A 14,071-nucleotide genomic window follows, 5' to 3' on the forward strand; every position below is an offset into this window, starting at 1 on the left:
CATCCGAAAAACAGCTCAGCTGCAGCAGCCACCGAGGCCTGGCTAGAGGCACAGAGAGAAGGGGTACATGGGGAATGGGAGAAGGAAAGACCAGATGGACAGGCTCCTGGGCTGCTGTGCCAGGCTGAGAAAGGACTGTGGGAGCCCTCGAGCTGCAGGTGTCTATCAGAAGAGGCCAGCATCTTTATAGGTGACCTGCATCAGCACCCACTGTGCCGGTCCATGGCTAGAAACAGCCTGCAGGAATTCTGGGCACAGACATGGCACTGTGTGCCCTACCCACAGGCACGGACACCCTCATTGCCCAGCAGGGGACGGCATCCCCTTCATAGTGACTTCACAGGTCCCGTTCCACACTGCCCTGCCCAGCAGCGGAGACCGAGTGCAGAAGGAGTTTCTACAGGCACAGTTTGCCCAGCTTAGCAGTCGCAGGGGGTGGTGTATGAGCAGATTGGACCAAATGGAGTCGCGGGTGGCTGTCCTCGCAGAGCCGTCCCACCAAGAGGCTTGGCATTGGTGCTGGCAGGCTGGGAAGTCAGAGGCAGGAGCGGCTCGGTTGGCCTTGGTGAGCAGGGTCTCGCCTTGAGCCATTTCTCTTTCTACTCAAAGTGGATGGCCAGGGGCGCTGCTCAGTTGTTCCACCCAGAGAGAAAGTTTTCCCTCCACTGACACTCACAGCCACCCCACGTCACTGGTATGTAGTCACCATGCATTTTCAGCTTGCACCCACATGCTGAGCTGACCTACGCTTAAACCAAGTTTGGGCTCTGTCCCCCTCCTTAACTGGTTGTATAGGACCCTCCCTGGTAGCCATAGGTGTGAGCTGAGGAAGGGAGTGACAGGAGGTCAGGACCCCCTCCCGGGCTCATGCAACCTTGTGCCATCTGATTCTGCTGGGCCTGACCCTACCTGTACCATGCCCCCGTGAAGGACTGATGGTGGGGCCATTCAACTTTACAACTTGTGAATCTGGCAGAACCCAGCTCATAGTAGACACTTCTGGATGCCTGGCCACTTGGTACCCTGTGATCAAGGGCCCGTAACATGCCAGGAGCTACTTTTCAAAAGCAGGCTAATTCTTGGCTATGGATAGCACCGCCTTCTCCAAAGTTCCGAGCTCTGCGCTGGGATTCTCCCACTGAGCTTGCTGTAAGCTCTACCCAGCATCTCTTTCTACCACCTGCACCTTCAGCACCACGAGGTGGGCTGGGCCTTACAGTCCAAGCAGCAGGGCTGCTTAGCGGGAGCCTGGACCTGCAAGGGAGCCCTTTCTGCTTCTGAGCCCACGTGAAGCTGACAGTTTTTCATGTCACCTGGTATGTGCGCTGCAGAAGTGTTCCTAGGTGTGGAATGTGTTGCCTCCAGAACCCAAAGAGGCCTACCAGGCACTTTGTTTTCTTCTGTGTGATCGTTGATGTAGGATGCAGCAATTTGTCTTTAATTTTGGGGAGCAGATATGCCGGCATGCCCCTGACTGCTGGGCCTCTGAACAGCTCACTGAAGTGGCAGGTCCTTGAATCTTAATGGGGTTTGCCTCCCACCTACTAGTGGGCCTGCGTCTTACCTAGGCTTTGCTCACTCGCCACCTTTAGCTCGTCCTACCCAATGGGCATGCGTGAAGTCATCAGTGCACTGGGCCCTGTGCTGTTCTATGGGAAGGCCACGCAGTTCAGACCGCGCTGGCTTAGATTATGAGGGAGGGCAGGAGAATTAACATAGCCCTGAGGTAAACTGTGAATGAATATTGTTGTCCATCCACGTGAATGCAAACTTTCTGATCCTCTCTTCCAATTAGAATAGGAAAGGATACATTTGCCAACTCAAAGGCCTTCTTTGTCCCTCAGGCCTTCTCATTGTGCTTTAACAATACCGTACCCAAAGCTACAGTTGACATCAGAGCTTTTATGGAGATGAGCCTGCAGTAGTCCATGCTGTCTCTCCAAGATCTATCCAGTTTCCACAGGGGCCAGGCCAGTCAGTGAAATGGAGGGAGATATGATGAGACCACCACCTCTTTACTCTTTGCATCTTTCCTGGGGTTATTAATCTCCACCATTAATTGCACCTGGGGTGCAATGGTGTTTTTGATGTATGTTTTCGGCAGGGGATGGGGGTTGGGGGGAGTGGGAATAGAGAATCCCACGGGTCAAGGACCCCAGATAGTGGTGACACCAACTGCCAAATACATCAATTCCAATTGCGCACTCACGGACTGCAGAAATGGTCACAGGTGGGACTGTGGACTCAGCGGACTACTGAGAGCCAAATCGTAGCCGAGATTCCATCTATTACCCCAACCCCAGTAAGTCACCTCTCCAACAACAGGGTCCCAGAGTTACTCAGGGCCATGCGTGTCAGTGTCAGTGCAGACCCTGTGTCCACCAGTCCTCAAAATGTCTGAGCATTGCCCCTTCCCAGCATCCAGCCACCTGAGTCAATGGCCACAGTTCCCTTTGGGGGAGAATTCGGGGGCTCAGTATGGGATGCATGTGACACAGTGTTATGAGATCCTCCTTCCTAGAAATGTGGCCACCTCCTCAGTTAATTGGTCCCAGATCTGAAAATAGACACTGGTCCATGACCGAGGAAAGGCTCATTACTTTATTTGGGCAGCTACAGCTGCCCTGAGCTTTCTGCTCTTCCACTTTTGTCTTTTTCTAGTTGTAGGTGTTAAGCAGCATCCCACTGGCCACCCGTCCATGTGGCTTCTAGGGTCACCATGCTGTGATAACCACCTCCACCACTCCCATCTTGCTGCTCTCCAGGGTCACTGCAGCCTGATGTCAGGCTGCCACAGCTCCTTTACACCATGGGGTGGGGCATGACCATGAATGAGCACAGCTCTGCAACCACCCCTTCCACCACCAACCCTGGGCTGCAGAGGAAGCCACCACAGATCACCTGAGTGACATCAGTGTCCCTCTCATCAGGGCATTCCTGACGCCCTCAGTGTGCCCCAGGGCCCTCTGTGGAACACAACTAGGGGTCTTCTGGCCTCAGTAAGATGATTTACAGCATGACCACTCCCCTAAGATTCTTTTTTATTTTAATTCTGCCTCACTCTATCGCCAAGGCTGTAGTGCTGTGGCACAGTCATAGCTCACTGCAGCCTCAAATTCCCAGACTCAAGCAATCCTCCCTCCTCAGCCTCCCTAAGTGCTGGGATTACAGGTGTGAGCCCCCGCAGGCTCTTTATTCCTTCCTATCTATCTGTTAGAGCCACGTGGGCATTGTCACTTCTCTCTGTGTTGGCTGTCACACTTCCAGGCTCCCAACAGCACATAGCAGGAGTTTTCCCCGTCCTCTGGAGTCCTTGCCAGGGTGTTAAATCCTGTGTCCCCCAAATACACCCCCAAACTGATGGATTCTTGCTTATCCAATCTTATATTCTGGCCTCCTTGATCAAGCCCCCTCAAAATGCAATCTCAGAGGTGCTCTCCTGACTCCTGCAGGCACATGCTGGCCAACCCCTCAGATCCTTTAGAGGACAATTGCTGTCCTCCCTGGGCAGCTGCAGGTGTGTGCTGGGATTGAAGCCTGTCTGCAGTTTGGCAGCCAGGAGAGGAGGTGGACTGCAGCTCCTAAGGAGGCACCTGTGGCTGGGCAGAGGCCTCTGCAGTGTCTCCCAGCACAGGGCACCTCTCACTAGGGAAGGGTGGGCCAAATCTGCAAGCTCCGAGGGCTCTAGGGGTCTGCAGAGCCCATGTCCTGGGAGGCATCTATGTATATGCTCCCATCCCATGCTTGTAGGCTGTGTTTTCCCAGCCAGATGAATGACCTCAGCACAACACAGCTGCCTTGACTGAGTATTTAAACATCCCCAAAGTCCTGGGACTATCAGATCCTCAATCCACTGGTCAGCTGTGTCAGCTCTTTCGCCACAGGAGACAAAAGCCTCCTCGGAAGCTACAGAGAGACCACTGGCTCTCACACCCAGCCTCAAACTGCTCATTTGCTCTATTATCCTTCCCAGGAGCTCAATACAGCTCAGCAGTCACAGCAACTCCACTCTCCCTGCAGCCGCTGTGCCCCCCCATGTATTTCAAATATCTCCATAGCCTGATCATGGCCTAAACTGTATTCTGCCTGGGCAGTAGGAAGAAAGGGCTTCATAAGGGCACAGGATAGCACTGGCTGGATGGTTATTCCTACCAATGCTCTGGATCCAGAGAAAGCTGTAAAAGTAGCCGTGATGTCTGAAAAGAAGAGATTTTTGGGCAAGTCATTTACCCCTGCCTGCCTTCGTGTTCTCATCTTAAATCCTACTTTCTGATTGGCTGCAAGGATGAAATGGTAATGTATGGAAGTCACTGGTCACAATACCTGTGATGGGGGAGCACTCAAACAGCAGCAGGGGGAAGTTGGCTCCGGGCTCCTCCTCCTTCCCCATCCTCCCTAATGCAAACAAGCCCAGACTCATTGCTCATTACCATATCACGAGTCTGCTAAGAAACCCTCTTTCTGAGTTACCATCATCCTCACTCTTCTTGTCAGGATCCAGAAAGCTGTAAAGAGGGCTTCAGTGACATCTATAGGAGTCTCATTCTTTTAAAAATTCAAAGCACGTAATGGCTAATGGTAGCATTTATAAAATCTGAGTAGTAGACACATAGGTATATGTTATGACATTTTCTGCACTTCTATATGTTTAAAAACTTTTTTTTTTCTTTTTTTTTTTTTTTGAGACGGAGTCTCGCTCTGTCGCCCAGGCTGGAGTGCAGTGGCCGGATCTCAGCTCACTGCAAGCTCCGCCTCCCGGGTTTGCGCCATTCTCCTGCCTCAGCCTCCCGAGTAGCTGGGACTACAGGCGCCCGCCACCTCGCCCGGCTAGATTTTTGTATTTTTTATGGGGGGCAAAAAGACAATTTACATAATCCAGAGGGAATTTCACAGGAGAACTCACGGTGGGGACGAAGCCATGGGCAGGTGAGGGCAGAACGACCTGGAGGTTTGGTGAGAAAGTGGACGGGGGGGGGGATCGGGAGTGTCGCCCACGACTGGTGGGGGTGGCCAGGTGGATGGCTGTGGCATTGGTGGATTTAGGGAACACAGAGAGCAGTGGGTACATAGGAGCAGCGCAATGCCAGGGGGACATCCAATAGAGCCATCAGAGACAGCAGGCCCCTGAGGTGTGTTCCCAGAGAGAGGCAGCCACCTGTCAATGATGGTTCAAGCACAGAGTAAAATGGCCAATGGGAGGGGGCCAGACAAAAAGAGCCGCGCCGGCACTCACAGCCAGGCAGAGCAGGAGAAAGTGCTGGAAACAGGAGAACTGGAAGCATCGCTACGTCAAAACAGCCGAATTTTAAAAAGCAGAGGAAAAGGTTCACAACAAATAAAACAGACAAAAGATTGCTATTCTGAATAGTGTTCTTACCATGAATAAATTAAAAACACCAAGATTCTGATCACCAAGCAGGTAAAATACTTGAATAGATGATTCACCAAAGAGGAATTAAACGTGTTAACTATCCAATGGGGAAAAAAGTTAAAGAAATGAACCTGAAGCTTTTCACCTATCACGTTGTTGGTGTGGTGCTGATGACAGTAGTTTGGGGGATTGTTTTTAATGAAGTCTTGCTGGTGAAGAAGTGATGACGTGCATTGCTGGTGATGGTGATGGTATGCAATTGCACGGCTTTCACAAAAGCAGCTTGAGAACAGGTGTCAGAGGCCTTAAAATATCACATACTTTGCTTGCATCTAATTGGGTCAATTTATGCCAAAGGTATTTTTATTTATAATAGCAAAAAAAGAGATAATGTGCAATAAGTTTAGTCTCTCCACTGCGGAAAATGTAGTTCCACAGATCAGCCTTACAGAGTTTATAATAAGATGAGGAAATGCTCATGTTATGTAAAGAGACAGAGTTTCACTTTTTTCGCCCAGGCTGGAGTGAAGTGGTGCGATCTCGGCTCACTGTAACCTCCATCCCCTACCGGGTTCAAGCGATTCTCCTGCCTTAGCCTCCCAAGTAGCTGGGATTATAGGCGCCCGCCACTATGCCTGACTAATTTTTGTATTTTTAGTAGAGACGGGGTTTCGCCATGTTGCCCAGACTGGTCTTGAACTCCTGACCACAAGTGATCCACCCGCCTCGGCCTCCCAAAGTGCTGGATTACAGCTGTTAGCCACATGCCCGGCCATAATATTATTTTTTAAAACAGAATTTTTTTGATCAGTGCTAAAGGAGAAAATTAACTGGCTTATCCCATATGCAAAGATGGAAGAGAAAAATGTAACGATCTCAATAGATTTAGATAAAGCATTCAGGGAATTCAAAGTTTATTCACACACACAAAAAATACACCAATAACAGACTGTGAAGAAAAAAGAACCCATTCATAATAACAATAGTGGTAGAAATCTACGTGGTACTCAGAAATAATTTTAATAAAGTATACACTCGTACATTTGTAAAGAAAATTACAAATCATTATTAAAAGAAATAAAACATTAATGCAAACATGGCAAGGTGTTAAAATTCAAGTCAGGCAGCCACTTTGGGAGGCTGAGGCAAGAGGACCACTTGAGCTCAGGAGTTTGAGACAGGCCTGGGCAACATGGCCAAAAATACAAAAAAATCAGCCAGGTGTGGTGGTGCACACCTGTGGCCCCAGCTACTCGGGAGGCTGAGCAGGAGAATCACTTGAACCTGGCAGACGGAGGCTGCAGTGAGCCAAGATCACGCCACAGCACTCCAGCCTGGGCAACACAGTAAGACTCTGTCTCAAAAAAAAAAAATCAGGCATTTGTTACAATAGTCATACATACACATAATTTTATGTATGTTCAAAATAGTTTATTATGAATTTTAAATGAAAATATATTTAATTTGCCTTAGCTGTTACATCTTCCATCACAAAGAGCTGTAACTGCCAGGGTGCAAGTGCCAGTGTTTTTTCCTGTATTTTATCATCATCATCCTCAGCTGTTCACTGGCTGCTGACCTGGGGCTCCGAGCTGCTAGGCCTGTGGGAACCCCATGACACGGGAGAGAACCAGTGGCAGTTCCACCGCGAGCGGGTTCAGAATAGTCGCCAAGCCAGGTCAATGTTTGTTGTGTTACAACGGCGCCACCTACTGGTCGGTTCTGGTTCTGACATGCGTCCCCGGGTCTGAAGGGACACCACCAGTTAGTTGTATTGGGTAGTCTGTTTCTAGCCACTCTGTGTAAAGAGAAAAAAGGATTCAGGACCGAAGCAGATTACAGTTGCTCAGCTCCTTTCTCAGTTAGCTGAAGCAGACCAATGCCTTCCCCTCCAGAGAATTTCGATTGTGCTTTTCCTCCCGCCTTGCAGAGGTTAAAGGAGTGGAGTCCTATGTTCTGGAGGGCTCCCTCCCGGCATCCTTGCCAACACCACGGCAATGTTTGAAGCTCTTTAAAAATCATGCCTCATTCATGATTTGACTCTCTGTTTGTCTGTTACTGGTGTATAAGAATGCTTGTGATTTTTGCACATTGATTTTGTATCCTGAGACTTTCACAATTGCTTCAAAGAGAATAAAATACCTAGGAATCCAGCTTACAAGGGATGTCAAGGACCTCTTCAAGGAGAACTACAAACCACTGCTCAGTGAAATAAAAGAGGACACTAACAAATGGAAGAACATACCATGCTCATGGATAGGAAGAATCAATATCGTGAAAATGGCCATACTGCCCAAGGTTATTTATAGATTCAATGCTATCCCCATCAAGCTACCAATGAGTTTCTTCACAGAACTGGAAAAAACGGCTTTAAAGTTCATATGGAACCAAAAAAGAGCCCACATTGCCAAGACAATCCTAAGTCAAAAGAACAAAGCTGGAGGCATCACGCTACCTGACTTCAAACTATACTACAAGGCTACAGTAACCAAAACAGCATGGTACTGGTACCAAAACAGAAATATAGACCAATGGAACAGAACAGAGTCCTCAGAAATAATACCACACATCTACAGCCATCTGATCTTTGACAAACCTGAGAGAAACAAGAAATGGGGAAAGGATTCCCTATTTAATAAATGGTGCTGGGAAAATTGGCTAGCCATAAGTAGAAAGCTGAAACTGGATCCTTTCCTTACTCCTTATACGAAAATTAATTCAAGATGGATTAGAGACTTAAATGTTAGACCTAATACCATAAAAACCCTAGAAGAAACCTAGGTAGTACCATTCAGGACATAGGCATGGGCAAGGACTTCATGTCTAAAACACCAAAAGCAACGGCAGCAAAAGCCAAAATTGACAAATGGGATGTGATTAAACTAAAGAGCTTCTGCACAGCAAAAGAAACTACCATCAGAGTGAACAGGCAACCTACAGAATGGGAGAAAATTTTTGCAATCTACTCATCTGACAAAGGGCTAATATCCAGAATCTACAAAGAACTCAAACAAATTTACAAGAAAAAAACAACCCCATCAAAAAGTGGGCAAAGGATATGAACAGACATTTCTCAAAAGAAGACATTCATACAGCCAACAGACACATGAAAAAATGCTCATCATCACTGGCCATCAGAGAAATGCAAATCAAAACCACAATGAGATACCATCTCACACCAGTTAGAATGGCAATCATTAAAAAGTCAGGAAACAACAGGTGCTGGAGAGGATGTGGAGAAATAGGAACACTTTTACACTGTTGGTGGGATTGTAAACTAGTTCAACCATTATGGAAAACAGTATGGCAATTCCTCAAGGATCTAGAACTAGATGTACCATATGACCCAGCCATCCCACTACTGGGTATATACCCAAAGGATTATAAATCATGCTGCTATAAAGACACATGCACATGTATGTTTATTGCGCCACTATTCACAATAGCAAAGACTTGGAATCAACCCAAATGTCCATCTGTGACAGACTGGATTAAGAAAATGTGGCACATATACACCATGGAATACTATGCAGCCATAAAAAAGAATGAGTTTGCATCCTTTGTAGGGACATGGATGCAGCTGGAAACCATCATTCTTAGCAAACTATCACAAGAAGAGAAAACCAAACACCGCATGTTCTCACTCATAGGTGGGAACTGAACAATGAGATCACTTGGACTCGGGAAGGGGAACATCACACACTGGGGCCTATCATGGGGAGCGGGGAGGGGGGAGGGATTGCATTGGGAGTTATACCTGATATAAATGACGAATTGATGGGTGCTGACGAGTTGATGGGTGCAGCACACCAACATGGCACAAGTATACATATGTAACAAACCTGCACGTTATGCACATGTACCCTAGAACTTAAAGTATAATAAAAAAAAATGTGCCTCAAACCCACATTTGAATTGAGATTTGAGGGGGAGAACTATTTCTGTAGTAGGATAGGAAAAAACCGCATGAAATGGGAACATACTTTTTCCGTTTCAAAGCAAGTTGGTCAGCGATGCTATGTAAATGTGTTGGGGTGGTTTTTAGAAATCATGGAATGTTAGTGCTGGACAAGACCTTAGAGACATGTTACAAATTCCCCACAAGGCATTTGAATGTCGAAATGTCCAAGAATGTAAGTGTGAAACTAAGAACAAAATTGACTCAATAATACTATATACTAAAATTACTAAATTTTACTAAATATACTAAAATACTAAATACTAGTATTTCTAGCACTACACACATGTGTTCCCACATCATGCGATGAAGAGTACCTTTCTCCTTCCATGCTGTTTATCAATTCTCTACATCTGCACAACAACAGACCACTAACGAAGCTGACTGCTTACTTGTATTGATGGTGAAATCATCAACAGCCTGAGTACTTTGTGCTTCAGAATTACTGAAAATCAGGCCAGGCACAGTGACTCAAATTTGTAATCCCAGCACTTTGGGAGGCCGAGGTGGGAGGATCACCTGAAGTCAGGAGTTCAAAACCAGCCTGGACAACATGGCAAAACCTCGTCTCTACTAAAAATACAAAAATTAACCAGGCGTGGTGGCACATGCTTGTAATCCCAGATACTCGGGAGGCTGAGACAGGATAATCACTTGAACCTGGAAGATGGAGGTTGCAGTGAGCCAAGATGACGCCACTGCACTCTAGCCTGGGTGACAGAGTGAGACTCTGTCTCAAAGTAAAATAAAACAAAATAAATAATAAAATAATAAACATTAAAATAAATTACTGAAAATCTATATCTTCATGGAGCAACATTTTTGTCACAGAGGCTACAGAGCATCCCCTAGTCACTTCCTTCAATTAGTTTTATGATTTACTTGGATAACAATGTAATGATAATTGCCAGCATTTTGTGCTGTAAGCTGTCAAGCACTGCACTTGGGGCTCTATTTACAGTAGCTCATTTAGTGTTCTTGATGATCCAATATGCCAGATACTCTTTGCACCCTTTTTACTAATGAAAAAATTGAGGTTCAGAGAAGCTAAGATACTTTCCTAAGGACTCACAGCAGATGGTAGGAGGTAGAGCTGAGATCAGCAGCTAGGCTGCCTGAGGCCAAGGCAGCCTTACTTAGCCACAAAGCAGCAGGTAGCAAAGAAGCCCTGTCCCAACACTGCCCACAGGTATACTGGAGAGATCCCTGGATTGGTCCCTGTCCTTCACAGTTGGAACCCAATACCCATCAGCTGAAGGACTCAGACAAGTCACCCCATGAGCCTCAGTTTATCCATAAAATGGGACTTAAAACCTACCTCACAGCATATTAATGGTACTTTCACCATTAACATGAAAAGTACATAATACAGTACATGGAAATTGGCTTGATGAATGCCAACATGCCACACAAATGTAAGTTGTCTGTATTACAATATCTTTCCCTCCTAGTTTTAGTTAACCATTTTTGGAAGCTTGTTTTTTGCAATGACTATCCTTACTCAGCAAAGCTTCTGAAATGTTCCTTATTTACGATCTTATAAATGTTTGTTTGTGTGCACACTGTGTGACCATCTAGCAAGTCAGTCATTCTTGGCTACTCTTTAAAAGTCAAAAAATAAAAGATGTTGGCAATGTTGCAGAGAAGAGAGAACACTCATACACTGTTGGTGGGAATGTAAATTATTCAGCCCCAGTGGGAAGCAGTTTGGAGATTTTTCCAAGAACTAAAACTACAACTACCATTCACCCCAGCAATCCCAGTCGTGGGTATGTACCCAAAGGAAAATACATTATTCTACCAAAAATACATCTGCACTCACATGTTGATTGCAGCACTGTCCACAACAGCAAAGCCGTGGAATCCACCTAGGTGCCCATCAGTGGAGGACTGGATAAAGAAAATGGGGCTTCCCTTTGCAGCAACGTGGATGCAGCTGCAGAACATTATCCTAAGTAAATTATCACAGAAACAGAAAAGCACTTACAAGTGGGAGTGAAAGCGTAGGTATACATAGACATAAAGATGTAAACAATAGGCCGGGCGTGGTAGCTCACGCCTGTAATCCCAGCCCTTTGGGAAGCTGAGGTAGGATGGCTTCAGGCCAGGAGTTTGAGACCAGCCTGGGCAACATAGTGAGACCTTGTTCCTACAAAAAATAAAAATATAAAATGTGACTCACGCCTGTAATCCCAGCACTTTGGGAGGCCAAGGTGGGTGGATCGCCTGAGGTCAGGAATTTGAGACCAGCCTGACCAACGTGGAGAAACCCCGTCTCTACTAAAAATACAAAATTAGCCAGGCGTGGTGGCACATGCCTGTAATCCCAGCTACTCAGGAGGCTGAGGCAGGAGAATCACTTGAACCTGGGAGGCAGAGGTTGTAGTGAGCCGAGATTGCACCATTGCACTCCAGCCTGGGCAACAAGAGCGAAACTCCGTCTCAAAAAAAAAAAAAAAAAAAAAAAAAAAAGTCATTCTTAACTCATTTTTGCCAAATATAATGTTAAAAAAAAAAAAAGATGTGTCCTCTCAGTTTTATAAGCCACTCTGAATGAGTGCCATGATGTGAAGCTAGATTAAGATGGGGGATTAATGGAAAAGATTTGGGTGTTTACTTCATATTTTTCCCATTAACATTCAATCATCTGTTTTTGTAAACTTTTAAGAAAAAATTAAGTAGATCCATTAATGAATAAAATGATGCTATTTGTCCACTAAGAGGATGTAAGTATGGAAAGTGAGGTGTGATAAAACTGACAGATGAAATATCTGGCAGAAGAAATAATGCATATGATTTTTGTAACATACAGTGTAAAATAAAAGGAAGACATGTATTCTTGTGTGATTTTCGTTTGTTTTTTGTTTGTTTTGAGACAAGAGTCTCACTCTGTTACCGAGGCTGGAGGGCAGTGGTGCAATCTCGGTTCACTGCAGCCTCCAGCTCTTAGGTTCAAGTGATCCTCCTGCCTCAGCCTCCTGAGTAGTTGAGACTACAGCTGCCACCATCCCAGCTAAGTTTGTTTTTTTTTTTTTTTGTTTTTTGTTTTTTTTTATTATACTTTAAGTTCTAGGGTACATGTGCATAACGTGCAGGTTTGTTACATATGTATATTTGTACCATGTTGGTGTGCTGCACCCATCAACTCGTCAGCACCCATCAATTCACCATATATATCATGTATAACTCCCCAATGCAATCCCTCCCCCCTCCCCCCTCCCCATGATAGGCCCCAGTGGGTGATGTTCCCCTTCCCGAGTCCAAGTGATCTCATTGTTCAGTTCCCACCTATGAGTGAGAACATGCGGTGTTTGGTTTTCTCTTCTTATGATAGTTTGCTAAGAATGATGGTTTCCAGCTGCATCCATGTCCCTACAAAGGACGCAAACTCATCCTTTTTTATGGCTGCATAGTATTCCATGGTGTATATGTGCCACATTTTCTTAATCCAGTCTGTCACAGATGGACATTTGGGTTGATTCCAAGTCTTTGCTATTGTGAATAGTGCTGCAATAAACATACGTGTGCATGTGTCTTTGTAGTAGAATAATTTATAATCCTTTGGGTATATACCCAGTAGTGGGATGGCTGGGTCATATGGTACATCTAGTTCTAGATCCTTGAGGAATTGCCATACTGTTTTCCATAATGGTTGAACTAGTTTACAATCCCACCAACAGTGTAAAAGTGTTCCTATTTCTCCACATCCTCTCCAGCACCTGTTGTTTCCTGACTTTTTAATGATTGCCATTCTAACTGGTGTGAGATGGTATCTCATTGTGGTTTTGATTTGCATTTCTCTGATGGCCAGTGATGATGAGCATTTTTTCATGTGTCTGTTGGCTGTGTGAATGTCTTCTTTTGAGAAATGTCTGTTCATATCCTTTGCCCACTTTTTGATGGGGTTGTTTGTTTTTTTCTTGTAAATTTGTTTGAGTTCTTTGTAGATTCTGGATATTAGCCCTTTGTCAGATGAGTAGATTGCAAAAATTTTCTCCCATTCTGTAGGTTGCCTGTTCACTCTGATGGTAGTTTCTTTTGCTGTGCAGAAGCTCTTTAGTTTAATCATATCCCATTTGTCAATTTTGGCTTTTGCTTACCACAAATTATGCAGTCGAGTTTCCCACATTTGGGGAAATCGCAGGGGTCAGCACATCCGGAGTGCAATGGATAAGCCTCGCCCTGGGAAAACCACCTTCGTGGTCATGGTATCTCCCCTGCCAGGTAAGTATCTGTTTATTGTTTTTTGTTTTTTTTGTTTTTTGTTTTTTTTTTTTGGTAGAAACAAGGTTTCACTATTTTGGCCAGGCTGGTCTCGAACTCCTGACCTCAGGTGATCCACACACCTCGGCCTCCCAAAGTGCAGGGATTACAGGCGTGAGCCACCGCGCCCAGCTTCTTGTTGTCATTATGACGGGCTGCTGAGGGTTCTCTGGGACGTGGGAGAAGGTCCCATGCCGCAGGGTGGGAAGCCCACAAGGCGCTCCAACCTTAGCCCCAGGAAATGGAGACAGAGAAGACAGAGCTGCCTCCTCACTCCTGCGCGTGGACCCCAGAAAGGTCTTCTTCCCCCCAGATCACGCCTCCTACACTGTCTTTATTGAGAGCAGGTTTTGACAAGGACATGAAGGAGGACGGTGGAGAGAGAATGGGGTCAACCAAGGGCCCTAAGTGATTGTCCCACATTAGTCTCTTATCCTGGGCTGGCGGTGACTTAGCCCTTGACAACTTACCTGCCTCTG

The 14,071-nt window shown here is 45.9% G+C and overlaps 1 pseudogene; it reads right to left on the minus strand.

The window, feature by feature from the left end:
- Positions 1–13,408: 13,408 nt before the first annotated feature.
- On the minus strand, positions 13,409–13,561 carry LOC115897230 (annotated as a pseudogene).
- Positions 13,562–14,071: the final 510 nt, after the last annotated feature.

Source organism: Rhinopithecus roxellana, chromosome 4 (genome assembly GCF_007565055.1).
Source record: "Rhinopithecus roxellana isolate Shanxi Qingling chromosome 4, ASM756505v1, whole genome shotgun sequence".
Taxonomy (NCBI): Eukaryota; Metazoa; Chordata; class Mammalia; order Primates; family Cercopithecidae; genus Rhinopithecus; species Rhinopithecus roxellana.